Genomic DNA, 18,793 nt, shown 5'->3' with positions numbered 1-18,793 from the left:
TTCCAACTATCGTAGTTTTCTTTATACGAGCATATGCCAAATCAGAACACCACAGAATGAAGCCTTACACATACTTTTCTACGGAACGCGTGCTCACGTTTGACACCAACATCGCGTCTCGGAAACGAAAATTCAGCCTCGGAGGTCCGAACAAATGTTCGGAAAGTACAATTGGCCGCCATGACCATGCCCACGGCAAAAGCGTCGTAGCATCGCGAAACCTTTTATTACACACGTTCAAAGTGGTGTCCGTAGAGTCTAGAAAGACCAAGGAACACATCGCTGCGAATTAGAACCTTCCAACTATCGTAGTTTTCTTTATACAAGCGGAAATGCAAAATCAGAACACCACAGAATGAAGCCTTACACATACTTTTCTACGGAACGCGTGCTCACGTTTGACACCAACATCGCGTCTCGGAAACGAAAATTCAGCCTCGGAGGTCCGAACACATGTTCGGAAAGTACAATTGGCCGCCATGACCATGCCCACGGTAAAAGCGTCGTAGCATCGCGAAACCTTTTATTACACACGTTCAAAGTGGTGTCCGTAGAGTCTAGAAAGACCAAGGAACACATCGCTGCGAATTAGAACCTTCCAACTATCGTAGTTTTCTTTATACAAGCGGAAATGCAAAATCAGAACGCCACAGAATGAAGCCTTACACATACTTTTCTACGGAACGCGTGCTCACGTTTGACACCAACATCGCGTCTCGGAAACGAAAATTCAGCCTCGGAGGTCCGAACACATGTTCGGAAAGTACAATTGGCCGCCATGACCATGCCCACGGTAAAAGCGTCGTAGCATCGCGAAACCTTTTATTACACACGTTCAAAGTGGTGTCCGTAGAGTCTAGAAAGACCAAGGAACACATCGCTGCGAATTAGAACCTTCCAACTATCGTAGTTTTCTTTATACAAGCGGAAATGCAAAATCAGAACACCACAGAATGAAGCCTTACACATACTTTTCTACGGAACGCGTGCTCACGTTTGACACCAACATCGCGTCTCGGAAACGAAAATTCAGCCTCGGAGGTCCGAACACAGGTTCGGAAATTAGAATTGGCCGCCATGACCATGCCCACGGTAAAAGCGTCGTAGCATCGCGAAACCTTTTATTACACACGTTCAAAGTGGTGTCCGTAGAGTCTAGAAAGACCAAGGAACACATCGGTGCTAGCGGTGACGAGATACGACCAGTATAAATGAAGCGAGATCGAAGAAAGGATCGGTGCCTAAAGTGAGGAAAGCGAATGGCTGGCTTCGATGTGAAAACTTTCAAACGCCGTTTATTTCGCGAAACTCGCATCACACAAGAAAAGAAATCGGTCTCTGTCCAGTCCAGGGGCGGCTGGGAACAAGTGTCCCCCATTTGATATCGTAAATTCAAGGTCGTAATATAGATTTCAGAAATTCAATATTTTCAATGGTAAAACAAAAGGCACCAGGTGGCGGGATTTACCGACCGGTCGGAATTGCTCAGCCGCACTCATGGATCCATTCATTCGAAACGGGTCATCTATCTATTCATTCATAAAAAATGTAATTCCTGGCCGTGTTTTAAAATTAACGAAATCATACTGCGAGGTAAAGCTTCTGTACACCTGGCGTTTTGAAACCTGCCTGCGTCCAGCGTTCTTTCATTTCTGCTGTCACGTGACACGATCCGCCCGAGTAACTCGGGTTTATTAGGGTGAGATTTGAAACACAGCCCTGGTTTAATAAAACCAAACTTAGAATTACGGGAATCGTCTTATTTTTGAAAACGATGTCGTCGAGACCCGTGTTCCACAACAAGTTTAAATTATTTAGGTCAAGTATTTAGAAATTTACCGCCCATTCGTGGTTCTGGTTTTGTTTTTGCAAAAAAAAGCAAATGGCTGCCGCGTGTTTTGCTCGCAACCGGAGGTGATTCAATCGCACGAAGCTCGGAAAGTAGGCTAGCTAGGACATTTATTTTAACCAGGGAGTAAGATTATGTTCCGAGGAACATTCGAGGCGCGTCTCATCGATGTAGGTATTCTAAAAAGAAAGTTATCAACAGAAGTTTACGTGTAAGTAAGGCTTTCACTGTACGATGTTTTGATTTCACATATGCTCGTATAAAGAAAACTACAATAGCTAGAAAGTTCTAATTCGCAGCGAATGATCGCGCTCTGAATTTAGACGCACTGTTAAAATTTCATCGCTCCAGCTAGTCTAGAACTCGTTATATTCGCGAAAACAGGTTTTGGGACTCTGCTCGGAAATTAACAAGCCCGACCAAGTTCAATCGTTCGCCTGTGGATATTCAAGACCGCTGGAGTGCATTCATCGATTGTGGTCGTGAAAACAACATCATAGGAACATGTGTGTGCAGTGAAACCGTGTCAGCTCATCTCAATCGAGACTCATCGATCAACAGGGAGGGTGTCCCGAGCACAAGTGGATGGATATACTTCAAAGAGCTGCCGCTCGCTCGGAATTAGAAAACCATTAAGCTATCCGATTGTCGGGAAAGGGTGTCGCACCAGGTAGGAGTGTTTGTGTGTCAAATTTCTTCGAGATAGCAAACGCAAAAGTTGTTTTATCGACCTAATAAAAGCACTGTCAGTACTCGGCTGATTTCTGGTGTTTTTTCTGTTTTTTTTTTGTTGTTTTTTTTAGTGAAAAAAGATGACTCTTCAGATTACCATTTCTTTTAGGTAATTGAGAAGTTGCATTAAAGAAACCGCCTGCACAGTAAATACAAATGGTTCTATTGCGATTATTTCATAATTGAACCAGAAAAGCACATTAATTTTGGCATGTTTTTTTTTTTTTTATTATTATTTATCAATACTGCCAGCCCAATATAGGGCCAAGGCAGGAGTGGGGTGATACAGTGTCACACATGCACATTATAAACACAACAGTTCTAAACAAAAAGCAATCTTGGCACCGAAAATTAATATCTACGACATATTCGAAAGAAGAGAAACAATACAGTAACCAAATGTAATACTAGTAATAACAATAACAGTATAGCAGTAAATGTAACAGCAGTAATAAAAAATAAAGACAGTAAAATAATTTCATAAGAGCAATAAAAGCAATCTCGGCACTGAAAAATATTATCTACGGCTTTTTCGAAAGAACAGAGTGAATCAATATCGACAACATCGCCGGGAAGGCTGTTCCACAAATCAATTGTATGCACAAAAAAAGATTGTTTATAGCTATTTATTCGAGCTTTAATAGGGGGCTACGGTCTTTGAGTGATGCAAGCGTTCCGAGTAAAAACTTTTTGGTTTTAAGTAAACGGAGCCATCAATTTTTATACAGTTCTTGAAAATCTGAAAGAACAGCTTCAACCGTTGGCTCTCTCTTCTGTTTGACAGAGGGCTTATATTGGCTCTCCTTTTAAGTTCGGTCACAGACGTAGTTCGTCTGAAATCTGAAAAAACTATACGCACAGCTAGCGACTGAATATCTTCGAGTTCTCTGACCAGAGAGCTCTGCCATGGGCTCCACACTGCAGACGCGTATTCTAACACAGGTCTAATAATTGTCTTATACGCAAGAATTTTAACGGAAGGGGGAGTTTTACCCAGCGTTCTCTTCAGGTACCACAATTTGTTAGTTGCCCGCTCTTTAACATACTCCACATGCCTTTTCCACCCGAGGTCAGAAGACAAAATCACTCCTAAATATTTGTAACTATCCACTTCAGTCAATACTACGCCAGCAACCTCATAGCTAAAGTTTAAGACAGTTCTTTTTGTTGTTATGTGCATGTACTGAGTTTTGCTAATATTAATCTTCATGTTATTTTCACGACACCAAGACGCAATGTTAGCCAGTGCTTTACTCACTTTTGTCTGGTCTTGTATTTCAACAACGGGACTGTAAATGACGCAGTCGTCGGCAAACATTCTTAGCTTAATTGGGACATCTTCATTGGATGGGAACAAACTGTTAACGTAAGTTAAAAAAAGTAGGGGCCCTAAGACAGAACCTTGGGGGCACCCCAGAATGAACATCTAACAGCCCTGAGTAAGTACCATTTATATCCACAAATTGTTGACGGTTTGAAAGATATGCATTGATCCACTTAGTCAAAGAAAAGGGAACTCCGAGATCTATTAATGTCTTAATCAGTCTGCGGTGAGGTACCCGGTCGAATGCCTTCGACAGGTCGATGAAAACTGCATCAACCTGCGTACGGTTGTTAACGTAAGTGGCTAATTCATGGTAAAATTCAATCAACTGGGTTACCGTTGACAGGCCACTGCGGAAACCATGTTGGTTGGGGGTTTAGAACATTATGCATTTCTAAGAAAGAAACGAGTTGTTTGGTTATGATATGTTCTAGTAATTTACAGGCCGTGCAAGTCATGGAGATGGGACGATTCATGGAGATGGGACGATGGGACGAAGAGTGCTAGAGCGACGATTCATTTTTGATACGAGTGCTTGCTTTCCTCCTGTAATGAACGAGCCCAGGTTGGTTAACACAGCTGGTGTCAAAGTTTATGTACGAACGCAAAAGCTGAAGGTAGTCCTGATTTTTCGAGCCTTTGAACAGTGGCGTGGGGTTTTGTAGTGTCCTGAGAATAAAGAGGCACTGCAGACAAGAAGGACTGTGTCCTCGGTGTTGCTTGCCCACCCCCGTAAGATGTGGAGACACACTTCATTGAAAACCTACGTGATTTACTAAGACAGGGCTTTCTGCAGAACCCCGTAGGGGGCTGTGCAGAGAATACAGGTCGACATCAAGCCTTCAGAATTCACAGGTACCATTCGACAAGAATGCTGTAGCTGGACTTGAAACAAGCCGACGTGGGAAAGTACGGAAGCCGAGAAAACAAATGTGTCGGCCAAGCCGCAGCAAGGACGTCCCAGCACGACTGCAGACAAGCGTTATCCTGGCTGTGCAAAGTGACCACCGTAACACAGAATGGACGTCCCTCGGAGACAAATGGCAGACTTTTGCTTTCAGACAGAAACAACGCCTGCGTTCAAATTTTGGCCGTCAAGGGAAAAGGGACGTAGCTTGAGGGTTCAAACTGAACAGGTAGCAAGCTAGAAGGTTACTCGTGCTTCAGTTTAGCTCATCTTGCGCCAGAAAGTGCAGAAGGGGACAGAATAGAAAGTGTGGGGCCAGTTGTACTGTAGGGGCATGTCTACAAAAAGCTCCGTAGGGTTGTGTGGAGGCCCTCTTGCAGCACAGATGTGTATTTGTCCTCACCGTCTCTGGAAAAGACGACCATAACACAGAATGAACGTCCCTCGGAGACAAAAGGCAGACTTTTTGTATTCCGCAGTAACCATGCCTGCGTTCAAATTTTGGCCGTCGAGGGAAGAGGGACGTAGCTTTTCAAACTGAACAGATAGCAACCTAGAAGGTTACTCGTGCTTCACTTTAGCTCATCTTGCGCCAGAAAGTGCAGAAGGGGACAAAATAGAAAGTGTCGGGCCAGTTGTACTGTAGGGGCATGTCTGCAAAAAGCTCTGTAGGGTTGTGTGGAGGCCCTCTTGCAGCACATATGTGTATTTGTCCCTTCCCAACAAGTTGATAGTTGTACGTACCTATAATGGTTTTCTAATTACGAGCGAGCGGCAGCTCTTTGAAGTCTTGCTCGCGCTCTGGTGAGCCTTCAAACGACTAGCGGCTCCGCCGAGCGCGCGCCGCACGAGATGAATGAATTAAAATAATCTCGCGCGCATAGCGAACGTTCCTTTTACCCGAGGGAGCGCTTCAGAACAAAAAAGCAAATTGTGGTAGCAAATGGTGAAGCGGTGAGCAATATCGAACCTGAAAATGACTGCTTTCGTGCGGGAAGTCGCATCAGTGCTCGTAGATTAAACTATCGACTCGATCCGAGGCAAACTACAGTCGTCGGGTCTTCTACGGAACGCGTGCTCACGTTTGACACCAACATCGCGGCTCGGAAACGAAAATTCAGTCTCGGAGGTCCGAACACATGTTCGGAAAGTACAATTGGCCGCCATGACCATGCCCACGGCAAGAGCGTCGTAGCATCGCGAAACCTTTTATTACACACGTTCAAAGTGGTGTCCGTAGAGTCTAGAAAGACCAAGGAACACATCGGTGCTAGCGGTGACGAGATACGACGAGTATTAATGAAGCGAGATCGAAGAAAGGATCGGTGCCTAAAGTGAGGAATGCGAATGGCTGGCTTCGATCCGAAAACTTTCAAACGTCGTTTATTTCGCGAAACTTGAGATGAGCTGACACGGTTTCACTGCACACACACTTTCATATGATGTTGTTTTCACGACCACAATCGATGAATGCACTCCAGCGGTCTTGAATATTCACGGGTGAACGATTGAACTTGGTCGGGGTTTTTAATCTCCAAGCAGATTCCCAAAAACCTGTTTTCGCGAGTATAACGAGTTCTAGACGAGCTGGAGCGATGAAAATTTAACAGTGCGTCTACATTCAGAGCGCGATCATTCGCTGCGAATTAGAACCTTCTAACTATCGTAGTTTTCTTTATACGAGCATATGCCAAATCACAACACCACAGAATGAAGCCTTACACGTAAACTTTTTATTCGTAACTTTCTTATTAGATTAGCTACATCGATGAGACGCGCCTAGAATGTTCCTCGGAACATCCCACTCGCCTGGTTAAAATAAATGACCCAGCTAGCACTTGTGGATTGATATACTTGAATACAAAGTACAGAGATACAAAAAAAGACGAGAAAACGCAAGTTCAAAGGCTGTATAGATAATACAACGCCGCTGACAGCGTCTTGCAATAAGCGCAACAGAGAACGTTAAAAGAATGCATGTGCTCGCTTTTGGGCGAGCACACACATAAAAAAACACATTTCTTTTTTTTTTTCACGATTACCACAGGAAAAAGTCAAATTTCTGAATAATACTGATAAGGTACTTACTTTGTTTCCGCAGGTGTGCACAGCAGGGGCCTCTTTGTCCGTTTAACCTCAGATTGTTATATTATATTAAAAACGCAACACCAGGTAATCCGTAAAATGGGAGAGCGGAACAGGGGAAAATTGTAATGTAATAGCTCACAACAAAGTTGGGAGGAGTGGCAGTAGTGGGCAAGAGGAAAATTAAAACACCATGCAAATAGTTGCACATGAAACAAACGCTCGATCGACTACAAAACATTGTCAGATATAAATCTGCGATGAGGTAGGCTGTTTCATTCTGTTATGGTTCTGGGAAAAGAGTATTTAAATGCATTTGTAAGCAGATCAAGACCCTATGGCGTCGGGAAGTATTTAAATTCTTTTTTTATATTTGGTTTCTATTCATTTACACTGCAGGCCATTTCCAATCCCCAAGCAGGGTGCGACGAGAAGGAACAAAAAAAATAACAGTAAACCGACAAATCTGGTACACTGGAGATCACAAAAAGAAAGAAGAAAAAACACAAGTTCAAAGGCTATGTATAGATATAATAGAACGCCGCTCATAGCGTCTTGCAATAAGCTCAAACATAAGAAAGAAGAATTTATGTCCTCGCTCTTTTTTTTTTTCACGATTACCACGGGAAAAAATCAAATCTCTGAACAAACTGATAAGGTACTTACTTCGTTTCCGCAGGTGTGCACAGCAGGGGCTTCGTCCTCACAAGCAAAATACAAAACAACAGATTTCTCCGTTTTAACCTCACGTTTTATTAGGCTTGACGTCAAACTTTATTAGGCCGACAATGCAAGTTTCCGGACGAGCTGTCTCGATGAAAACACACTTGTTCCTATTCAGTGAATTCGCACGAGCTAACACGATTTCATAAAAACACTTTTTGCTTGGAGCAAGTTCTCAGTTGCCATTCAAGCGGTCTTGATTAAGCACAGGTCATCCGCAGCTGAAGGAGGTCACTTGAAACGGAGGGCCAGCCGTGCAACTCGCTCTTGCGCTGCACAAAAAGACAATCTTTAGCGCCCTACATTAAAGATGCACCGAACGTTCTTACGCCATACACATATCTTTTTTTCTTTTCTTCCGTGCGTCAGAGAGTGATGAAACGTTTGAGTTCGTAGAGGCCGGCTTCCTAGCTCCGCGCCGCCGCCAATTCCGTGTTTGATAAAAAAAAAACTGCTCCGACTTTACTCAACAAGATTAACAATTTAATCAAACGTTTCGTCTCCCATCCGGGAAACATCGTCAGTGAAACCTACAAGCAGGAATGAGGGGAAAAAAACTCGATTCCGTGTTTCGCGTGAAAAGAACAAAAGAATTCGTGCAAGAAGTCGGCTCCAACGGTCGCCCATGCACGCTGTGCGGGTTCAGACATTGCCTTCTTTGCTTTAGCTCACTTCTCTTCACCAACTTTCTTTCGCGGCACATTTTTCACGTACCGGGGTCCCCCTCGAAAGAAAGCCCACCAGGAAAACCTAAGTAATCAAAACTTGGCCAAGCAGTCATTGAGTTAGAGAGGGATTTTTATAGCAGCGTATGATTTAAACAAGAATGTCGACGCGTTTCAGTTTAGAAATATCTGCAGCGACGTGGGGACGGCAACACACGACGTCGCACGAAGCTCAAAAAGTAACTCCCGCCGCGCAAAAACGTGGTTTTGTTTCACAGCATGACGGCATGTTTGGCATCCGATACACTAGAGACGAGATTTTTGAGACGACGAGTACACGAAACGCGAGACGTCGGGAAAAATCATGCAAGACCAAATAGACGATTGATACAGGGTACTTTGTGTCGGGTGGCGTCTTGTGCGACCTAGCTTACACAATTACGGTTCTCAGTTTAGTTTCGTTATTGAAAGGCGACCAAAATTGCTTCTTTGGCGCAGATTAGCCATATTTCGGTGAAATGTAGCAGGATGTAGCAAGGTTAGCCCCTTGGTGCAGTTTGGCGCAATTATCACATCACTGGTATTCCATCATTTCGCGATGGAATACGCGCTTCAAAATACACTTTATATCTTTGCCGAGCATGGACCTATCAAAAAAAGAACTTGCATCAAACACGCATAGGTAATTCTTGCTCGCGCTCTGGTAAAGAGCCTTCAAAAAAACGACCAGCCGCTCCGCCTATGTGCGCCTATATCAATATAGTAGATCCCATTAAAAGCCTTCTTTGCCGACACTCGAAAAAGCGTGCAGAATCTCTCCGAGAACAACATTTCCATCTACCAACCGCCGATCACAACATAATCTCCTCGCAAAACGCACGCGCTCACACAAACAACGACTTTGGGCAAAGAACAAGGAAATGAGCAAATACCTTCTCGAGTTACGGTAATCCGACCTTCTTCCGTTCTCGGCTCCTTCTGAAAGTGAGCCCGGGCCCAGACAGAACACGCACAGCAACAGCCAGGCGCCGTTGAGGCGAGGGTGACTCATCCTTGCTCCGACAAAAACATCACGTGACCTGGAGTGAGAAAACACACAGAACCCAAACCGAAACCCTGGATCATGATGATGATACCTTCTCCAAACCCCTAACGGTCAAAACCCGCGCAAAAATGTCGACGCACGTCGTAACGGTACCCAGGGTGCTATTACGTTCTGTGTCGACCTTTTTCAACTAGAGCCTAGAATTACAACTCTTTAATTAAAACCGACCGAATCTAAAAACAAAAATATCTATTGTACCCTTTGTTGAAATGACAACACTTTTCTTTTCTATTCCAGAAATCCTCTCTCTGCCGCTAGTCCCTACCTCAGTCGCCCAACTTCACAAACGGCCGCCCAAATCCACGTCTGTGTGTGCGCTTCGTTGCGAGTCAAGAGAAGAGGGTGCGCGGGCGAGCTGGTGAATGTTAACAACGTTGAAATAGCCCGAGACTGGGGTAGAGAAGAAGCTTGAAATAGTAGAAGGGACAGAAAATGTCTATTTTCTGTCCCTTCTACGATTTGATGCTTCTACCCCAGTCTCGGGTGATTTCAAAACGGCCGTGCCCCGTCTCAACGTGGACGCTTCCGTGAACGTGTGTGTGTGTGTGCACTTTCCTGGTGAACTTTGGATTACTCTGGACTTTGGATAACATCTGGACCGCTAGACACCATGCAAGGAAAGGTATTTGAGAATGCTTCTATCTCTCTCTCTCGTGGTTTGAATAGGAGTCCGGACTATAAAGCGCTCGGCCGCGCTTCGAAATCTCTTCTTCGCGTAACAAATATTGATTAAAAAAAAAAGTATTCGCTTCTAAAATTTCTCTTATTCCCAGCGTCATGTACACGCATTTCTTGCGTGGAACAACGAATGAATAACTGCTATGTGCGTTTAATTCGATCTAGAAATCCCGTCGCGCCCGTTTGTTTACTATCTGCCTTCCAGGTTAGACAACGTTCCTTCAAAAAATCCTAAAAAATCACCAATTCGTGCTAGAAGTGCGTGCCTCGGACGAGAGGTAGCGAACATTAAGAGCCTTAGTTTGCGATTAAATAAGCTTCTGCACGCGCCTAATTAATACTCAAAGTCGCGCTTTCCCACACGGCCAATGCATGAATTTCGCTCTAAACGTGCCTCCCCTGCTCCTTCAAAAAATCACAAAAAATCACCAATTCGTGCTACAAGTCCCTGCTTCGGGCGAGAGTTAGCGAACAATTAGCGCCTTATTTTACGATTAAATAAGCTTCTGCACGCGCCTAATTAATACTCAAAGTCGCGCTTTCCCACACGGCCAATGCATGAATTTCGCTCTAAACGTGCCTCCCCTGCTCCTTCAAAAAATCACAAAAAATCACCAATTCGTGCTACAAGTCCCTGCTTCGGGCGAGAGTTAGCGAACAATTAGCGCCTTATTTTACAATTAAATAAGCTTCTGCACGCGCCTAATTAATACTCAAAGTCGCGCTTTCCCACACGGCCAATGCATGAATTTCGCTCTAAACGTGCCTCCCCTGCTGCTTCAAAAAATCACAAAAAATCACCAATTCGTGCTACAAGTCCCTGCTTCGGGCGAGAGTTAGCGAACAATTAGCGCCTTATTTTACGATTAAATAAGCTTCTGCACGCGCCTAATTAATACTCAAAGTCGCGCTTTCCCACACGGCCAATGCATGAATTTCGCTCTAAACGTGCCTCCCCTGCTGCTTCAAAAAATCACAAAAAATCACCAATTCGTGCTACAAGTCCCTGCTTCGGGCGAGAGTTAGCGAACAATTAGCGCCTTATTTTACGATTAAATAAGCTTCTGTACGCGCCTAATTAATACTCAAAGTCGCGCTTTCCCACACGGCCAATGCATGAATTTCGCTCTAAACGTGCCTCCCCTGCTCCTTCAAAAAATCACAAAAAATCACCAATTTGCGCTACAAGTCCCTGCTTCGGGCGAGAGTTAGCGAACAATTAGCGCCTTATTTTACGATTAAATAAGCTTCTGCACGCGCCTAATTAATACTCAAAGTCGCGCTTTCCCACACGGCCAATGCATGAATTTCGCTCTAAACGTGCCTCCCCTGCTGCTTCAAAAAATCACAAAAAATCACCAATTCGTGCTACAAGTCCCTGCTTCGGGCGAGAGTTAGCGAACAATTAGCGCCTTATTTTACGATTAAATAAGCTTCTGCACGCGCATAATTAATACTCAAAGTCGCGCTTTCCCACACGGCCAATGCATGAATTTCGCTCTAAACGTGCCTCCCCTGCTGCTTCAAAAAATCACAAAAAATCACCAATTCGTGCTACAAGTCCCTGCTTCGGGCGAGAGTTAGCGAACAATTAGCGCCTTATTTTACGATTAAATAAGCTTCTGTACGCGCCTAATTAATACTCAAAGTCGCGCTTTCCCACACGGCCAATGCATGAATTTCGCTCTAAACGTGCCTCCCCTGCTGCTTCAAAAAATCACAAAAAATCACCAATTCGTGCTACAAGTCCCTGCTTCGGGCGAGAGTTAGCGAACAATTAGCGCCTTATTTTACGATTAAATAAGCTTCTGCACGCGCCTAATTAATACTCAAAGTCGCGCTTTCCCACACGGGCAATGCATGAATTTCGCTCTAAACGTGCCTCCCCTGCTCCTTCAAAAAATCACAAAAAATCACCAATTCGTGCTACAAGTCCCTGCTTCGGGCGAGAGTTAGCGAACAATTAGCGCCTTATTTTACGATTAAATAAGCTTCTGCACGCGCCTAATTAATACTCAAAGTCGCGCTTTCCCACACGGCCAATGCATGAATTTCGCTCTAAACGTGCCTCCCCTGCTGCTTCAAAAAATCACCAATTCGTGCTACAAGTCCCTGCTTCGGGCGAGAGTTAGCGAACAATTAGCGCCTTATTTTACGATTAAATAAGCTTCTGCACGCGCCTAATTAATACTCAAAGTCGCGCTTTCCCACACGGCCAATGCATGAATTTCGCTCTAAACGTGCCTCCCCTGCTGCTTCAAAAAATCACAAAAAATCACCAATTCGTGCTACAAGTCCCTGCTTCGGGCGAGAGTTAGCGAACAATTAGCGCCTTATTTTACGATTAAATAAGCTTCTGCACGCGCCTAATTAATACTCAAAGTCGCGCTTTCCCACACGGCCAATGCATGAATTTCGCTCTAAACGTGCCTCCCCTGCTCCTTCAAAAAATCACAAAAAATCACCATTTCGTGCTACAAGTCCCTGCTTCGGGCGAGAGGTAGGGAACAATTAGCGCCTTAGTTTGCGATTAAATAAGCTTCTGTACGCGCCTAATTAATACTCAAAGTCGCGCTTTCCCACACGGCCAATGCATGAATTTCGCTCTAAACGTGCCTCCCCTGCTGCTTCAAAAAATCACAAAAAATCACCAATTCGTGCTACAAGTCCCTGCTTCGGGCGAGAGTTAGCGAACAATTAGCGCCTTATTTTACGATTAAATAAGCTTCTGTACGCGCCTAATTAATACTCAAAGTCGCGCTTTCCCACACGGCCAATGCATGAATTTCGCTCTAAACGTGCCTCCCCTGCTCCTTCAAAAAATCACAAAAAATCACCAATTCGTGCTACAAGTCCCTGCTTCGGACGAGAGGTAGGGAACAATTAGCGCCTTAGTTTGCGATTAAATAAGCTTCTGTACGCGCCTAATTAATACTCAAGGGCGCGCTTTCCCTCACGGCCAAGCAGTCATTGAGTTAGAGAGGGATTTTTATAGCAGCGTATGATTTAAACAAGAGCAGGAATGTCGACGCGTTTCAGTTTAGAAATATCTGCAGCGACGTGGGGACGGCAACACACGACGTCGCACGAAGCTCAAAAAGTAACTCCCGCCGCGCAAAAACGTGGTTTTGTTTCACAGCATGACGGCATGTTTGGCATCCGATACACTAGAGACGAGATTTTTGAGACGACGAGTACACGAAACGCGAGACGTCGGGAAAAATCATGCAAGACCAAATAGACGATTGATACAGGGTACTTTGTGTCGGGTGGCGTCTTGTGCGACCTAGCTTACACAATTACGGTTCTCAGTTTAGTTTCGTTATTGAAAGGCGACCAAAATTGCTTCTTTGGCGCAGATTAGCCATATTTCGGTGAAATGTAGCAGGATGTAGCAAGGTTAGCCCCTTGGTGCAGTTTGGCGCAATTATCACATCACTGGTATTCCATCATTTCGCGATGGAATACGCGCTTCAAAATACACTTTATATCTTTGCCGAGCATGGACCTATCAAAAAAAGAACTTGCATCAAACACGCATAGGTAATTCTTGCTCGCGCTCTGGTAAAGAGCCTTCAAAAAAACGACCAGCTGCTCCGCCTATGTGCGCCTATATCAATATAGTAGATCCCATTAAAAGCCTTCTTTGCCGACACTCGAAAAAGCGTGCAGAATCTCTCCGAGAACAACATTTCCATCTACCAACCGCCGAGCACAACATAATCTCCTCGCAAAACGCACGCGCTCACACAAACAACGACTTTGGGCAAAGAACAAGGAAATGAGCAAATACCTTCTCGAGTTACGGTAATCCGACCTTCTTCCGTTCTCGGCTCCTTCTGAAAGTGAGCCCGGGCCCAGACAGAACACGCACAGCAACAGCCAGGCGCCGTTGAGGCGAGGGTGACTCATCCTTGCTCCGACAAAAACATCACGTGACCTGGAGTGAGAAAACACACAGAACCCAAACCGAAACCCTGGATCATGATGATGATACCTTCTCCAAACCCCTAACGGTCAAAACCCGCGCAAAAATGTCGACGCACGTCGTAACGGTACCCAGGGTGCTATTACGTTCTGTGTCGACCTTTTTCAACTAGAGCCTAGAATTACAACTCTTTAATTAAAACCGACCGAATCTAAAAACAAAAATATCTATTGTACCCTTTGTTGAAATGACAACACTTTTCTTTTCTATTCCAGAAATCCTCTCTCTGCCGCTAGTCCCTACCTCAGTCGCCCAACTTCACAAACGGCCGCCCAAATCCACGTCTGTGTGTGCGCTTCGTTGCGAGTCAAGAGAAGAGGGTGCGCGGGCGAGCTGGTGAATGTTAACAACGTTGAAATAGCCCGAGACTGGGGTAGAGAAGAAGCTTGAAATAGTAGAAGGGACAGAAAATGTCTATTTTCTGTCCCTTCTACGATTTGATGCTTCTACCCCAGTCTCGGGTGATTTCAAAACGGCCGTGCCCCGTCTCAACGTGGACGCTTCCGTGAACGTGTGTGTGTGTGTGCACTTTCCTGGTGAACTTTGGATTACTCTGGACTTTGGATAACATCTGGACCGCTAGACACCATGCAAGGAAAGGTATTTGAGAATGCTTCTATCTCTCTCTCTCGTGGTTTGAATAGGAGTCCGGACTATAAAGCGCTCGGCCGCGCTTCGAAATCTCTTCGCGTAACAAATATTGATTAAAAAAAAAAGTATTCGCTTCTAAAATTTCTCTTATTCCCAGCGTCATGTACACGCATTTCTTGCGTGGAACAACGAATGAATAACTGCTATGTGCGTTTAATTCGATCTAGAAATCCCGTCGCGCCCGTTTGTTTACTATCTGCCTTCCAGGTTAGACAACGTTCCTTCAAAAAATCCTAAAAAATCACCAATTCGTGCTAGAAGTGCGTGCCTCGGACGAGAAGTAGCGAACATTAAGAGCCTTAGTTTGCGATTAAATAAGCTTCTGCACGCGCCTAATTAATACTCAAAGTCGCGCTTTCCCACACGGCCAATGCATGAATTTCGCTCTAAACGTGCCTCCCCTGCTGCTTCAAAAAATCACAAAAAATCACCAATTCGTGCTACAAGTCCCTGCTTCGGGCGAGAGTTAGCGAACAATTAGCGCCTTATTTTACGATTAAATAAGCTTCTGCACGCGCCTAATTAATACTCAAAGTCGCGCTTTCCCACACGGCCAATGCATGAATTTCGCTCTAAACGTGCCTCCCCTGCTGCTTCAAAAAATCACAAAAAATCACCAATTCGTGCTACAAGTCCCTGCTTCGGGCGAGAGTTAGCGAACAATTAGCGCCTTATTTTACGATTAAATAAGCTTCTGTACGCGCCTAATTAATACTCAAAGTCGCGCTTTCCCACACGGCCAATGCATGAATTTCGCTCTAAACGTGCCTCCCCTGCTCCTTCAAAAAATCACAAAAAATCACCAATTCGTGCTACAAGTCCCTGCTTCGGGCGAGAGTTAGCGAACAATTAGCGCCTTATTTTACGATTAAATAAGCTTCTGCACGCGCCTAATTAATACTCAAAGTCGCGCTTTCCCACACGGCCAATGCATGAATTTCGCTCTAAACGTGCCTCCCCTGCTGCTTCAAAAAATCACAAAAAATCACCAATTCGTGCTACAAGTCCCTGCTTCGGGCGAGAGTTAGCGAACAATTAGCGCCTTATTTTACGATTAAATAAGCTTCTGCACGCGCCTAATTAATACGCAAAGTCGCGCTTTCCCACACGGCCAATGCATGAATTTCGCTCTAAACGTGCCTCCCCTGCTGCTTCAAAAAATCACAAAAAATCACCAATTCGTGCTACAAGTCCCTGCTTCGGGCGAGAGTTAGCGAACAATTAGCGCCTTATTTTACGATTAAATAAGCTTCTGCACGCGCCTAATTAATACTCAAAGTCGCGCTTTCCCACACGGCCAATGCATGAATTTCGCTCTAAACGTGCCTCCCCTGCTGCTTCAAAAAATCACCAATTCGTGCTACAAGTCCCTGCTTCGGGCGAGAGTTAGCGAACAATTAGCGCCTTATTTTACGATTAAATAAGCTTCTGTACGCGCCTAATTAATACTCAAAGTCGCGCTTTCCCACACGGCCAATGCATGAATTTCGCTCTAAACGTGCCTCCCCTGCTGCTTCAAAAAATCACAAAAAATCACCAATTCGTGCTACAAGTCCCTGCTTCGGGCGAGAGTTAGCGAACAATTAGCGCCTTATTTTACGATTAAATAAGCTTCTGCACGCGCCTAATTAATACTCAAAGTCGCGCTTTCCCACACGGCCAATGCATGAATTTCGCTCTAAACGTGCCTCCCCTGCTCCTTCAAAAAATCACAAAAAATCACCAATTCGTGCTACAAGTCCCTGCTTCGGGCGAGAGTTAGCGAACAATTAGCGCCTTATTTTACGATTAAATAAGCTTCTGCACGCGCCTAATTAATACTCAAAGTCGCGCTTTCCCACACGGCCAATGCATGAATTTCGCTCTAAACGTGCCTCCCCTGCTGCTTCAAAAAATCACCAATTCGTGCTACAAGTCCCTGCTTCGGGCGAGAGTTAGCGAACAATTAGCGCCTTATTTTACGATTAAATAAGCTTCTGTACGCGCCTAATTAATACTCAAAGTCGCGCTTTCCCACACGGCCAATGCATGAATTTCGCTCTAAACGTGCCTCCCCTGCTGCTTCAAAAAATCACAAAAAATCACCAATTCGTGCTACAAGTCCCTGCTTCGGGCGAGAGTTAGCGAACAATTAGCGCCTTATTTTACGATTAAATAAGCTTCTGCACGCGCCTAATTAATACTCAAAGTCGCGCTTTCCCACACGGCCAATGCATGAATTTCGCTCTAAACGTGCCTCCCCTGCTCCTTCAAAAAATCACAAAAAATCACCAATTCGTGCTACAAGTCCCTGCTTCGGGCGAGAGTTAGCGAACAATTAGCGCCTTATTTTACGATTAAATAAGCTTCTGCACGCGCCTAATTAATACTCAAAGTCGCGCTTTCCCACACGGCCAATGCATGAATTTCGCTCTAAACGTGCCTCCCCTGCTGCTTCAAAAAATCACAAAAAATCACCAATTCGTGCTACAAGTCCCTGCTTCGGGCGAGAGTTAGCGAACAATTAGCGCCTTATTTTACGATTAAATAAGCTTCTGCACGCGCCTAATTAATACTCAAAGTCGCGCTTTCCCACACGGCCAATGCATGAATTTCGCTCTAAACGTGCCTCCCCTGCTGCTTCAAAAAATCACAAAAAATCACCAATTCGTGCTACAAGTCCCTGCTTCGGGCGAGAGTTAGCGAACAATTAGCGCCTTATTTTACGATTAAATAAGCTTCTGCACGCGCCTAATTAATACTCAAAGTCGCGCTTTCCCACACGGCCAATGCATGAATTTCGCTCTAAACGTGCCTCCCCTGCTGCTTCAAAAAATCACAAAAAATCACCAATTCGTGCTACAAGTCCCTGCTTCGGGCGAGAGTTAGCGAACAATTAGCGCCTTATTTTACGATTAAATAAGCTTCTGTACGCGCCTAATTAATACTCAAAGTCGCGCTTTCCCACACGGCCAATGCATGAATTTCGCTCTAAACGTGCCTCCCCTGCTCCTTCAAAAAATCACAAAAAATCACCAATTCGTGCTACAAGTCCCTGCTTCGGGCGAGAGTTAGCGAACAATTAGCGCCTTATTTTACGATTAAATAAGCTTCTGCACGCGCCTAATTAATACTCAAAGTCGCGCTTTCCCACACGGCCAATGCATGAATTTCGCTCTAAACGTGCCTCCCCTGCTGCTTCAAAAAATCACAAAAAATCACCAATTCGTGCTACAAGTCCCTGCTTCGGGCGAGAGTTAGCGAACAATTAGCGCCTTATTTTACGATTAAATAAGCTTCTGCACGCGCCTAATTAATACGCAAAGTCGCGCTTTCCCACACGGCCAATGCATGAATTTCGCTCTAAACGTGCCTCCCCTGCTGCTTCAAAAAATCACAAAAAATCACCAATTCGTGCTACAAGTCCCTGCTTCGGGCGAGAGTTAGCGAACAATTAGCGCCTTATTTTACGATTAAATAAGCTTCTGCACGCGCCTAATTAATACTCAAAGTCGCGCTTTCCCACACGGCCAATGCATGAATTTCGCTCTAAACGTGCCTCCCCTGCTGCTTCAAAAAATCACCAATTCGTGCTACAAGTCCCTGCTTCGGGCGAGAGTTAGCGAACAATTAGCGCCTTATTTTACGATTAAATAAGCTTCTGTACGCGCCTAATTAATACTCAAAGTCGCGCTTTCCCACACGGCCAATGCATGAATTTCGCTCTAAACGTGCCTCCCCTGCTGCTTCAAAAAATCACAAAAAATCACCAATTCGTGCTACAAGTCCCTGCTTCGGGCGAGAGTTAGCGAACAATTAGCGCCTTATTTTACGATTAAATAAGCTTCTGCACGCGCCTAATTAATACTCAAAGTCGCGCTTTCCCACACGGCCAATGCATGAATTTCGCTCTAAACGTGCCTCCCCTGCTCCTTCAAAAAATCACAAAAAATCACCAATTCGTGCTACAAGTCCCTGCTTCGGGCGAGAGTTAGCGAACAATTAGCGCCTTATTTTACGATTAAATAAGCTTCTGCACGCGCCTAATTAATACTCAAAGTCGCGCTTTCCCACACGGCCAATGCATGAATTTCGCTCTAAACGTGC

General features: G+C 44.8%; 2 long non-coding RNA genes across 3 annotated transcripts in view; one reads left to right on the top strand and one right to left on the bottom strand.

Moving 5' to 3' along the window:
* Nucleotides 1-18,793, top strand: part of LOC121834394 — a 169,817-nt gene that overhangs the window by 62,971 nt on the left and 88,053 nt on the right. For both annotated transcript variants that reach the window (XR_006077180.1, XR_006077179.1), the window contains 2 exons: nucleotides 9,628-10,012; nucleotides 14,272-14,656. This is a non-coding gene — a long non-coding RNA (uncharacterized LOC121834394). The remainder of the gene's footprint in view (nucleotides 1-9,627; nucleotides 10,013-14,271; nucleotides 14,657-18,793) is intronic.
* LOC121834392 lies at nucleotides 7,627-9,633 on the bottom strand. The gene is made up of 2 exons (XR_006077175.1): nucleotides 9,218-9,633; nucleotides 7,627-7,892 (listed from the first exon to the last, which is right to left on the bottom strand). It is a non-coding gene; the product is annotated as an uncharacterized LOC121834392 (long non-coding RNA).

Source organism: Ixodes scapularis, unplaced genomic scaffold, assembly GCF_016920785.2.
Source record: "Ixodes scapularis isolate PalLabHiFi unplaced genomic scaffold, ASM1692078v2 ptg001131l_1___fragment_1__unscaffolded, whole genome shotgun sequence".
NCBI lineage: Eukaryota > Metazoa > Arthropoda > Arachnida > Ixodida > Ixodidae > Ixodes > Ixodes scapularis.
Note: the sequence above shows the minus strand (reverse complement) of the source record. Positions and strands in the feature narration are given on the sequence as shown.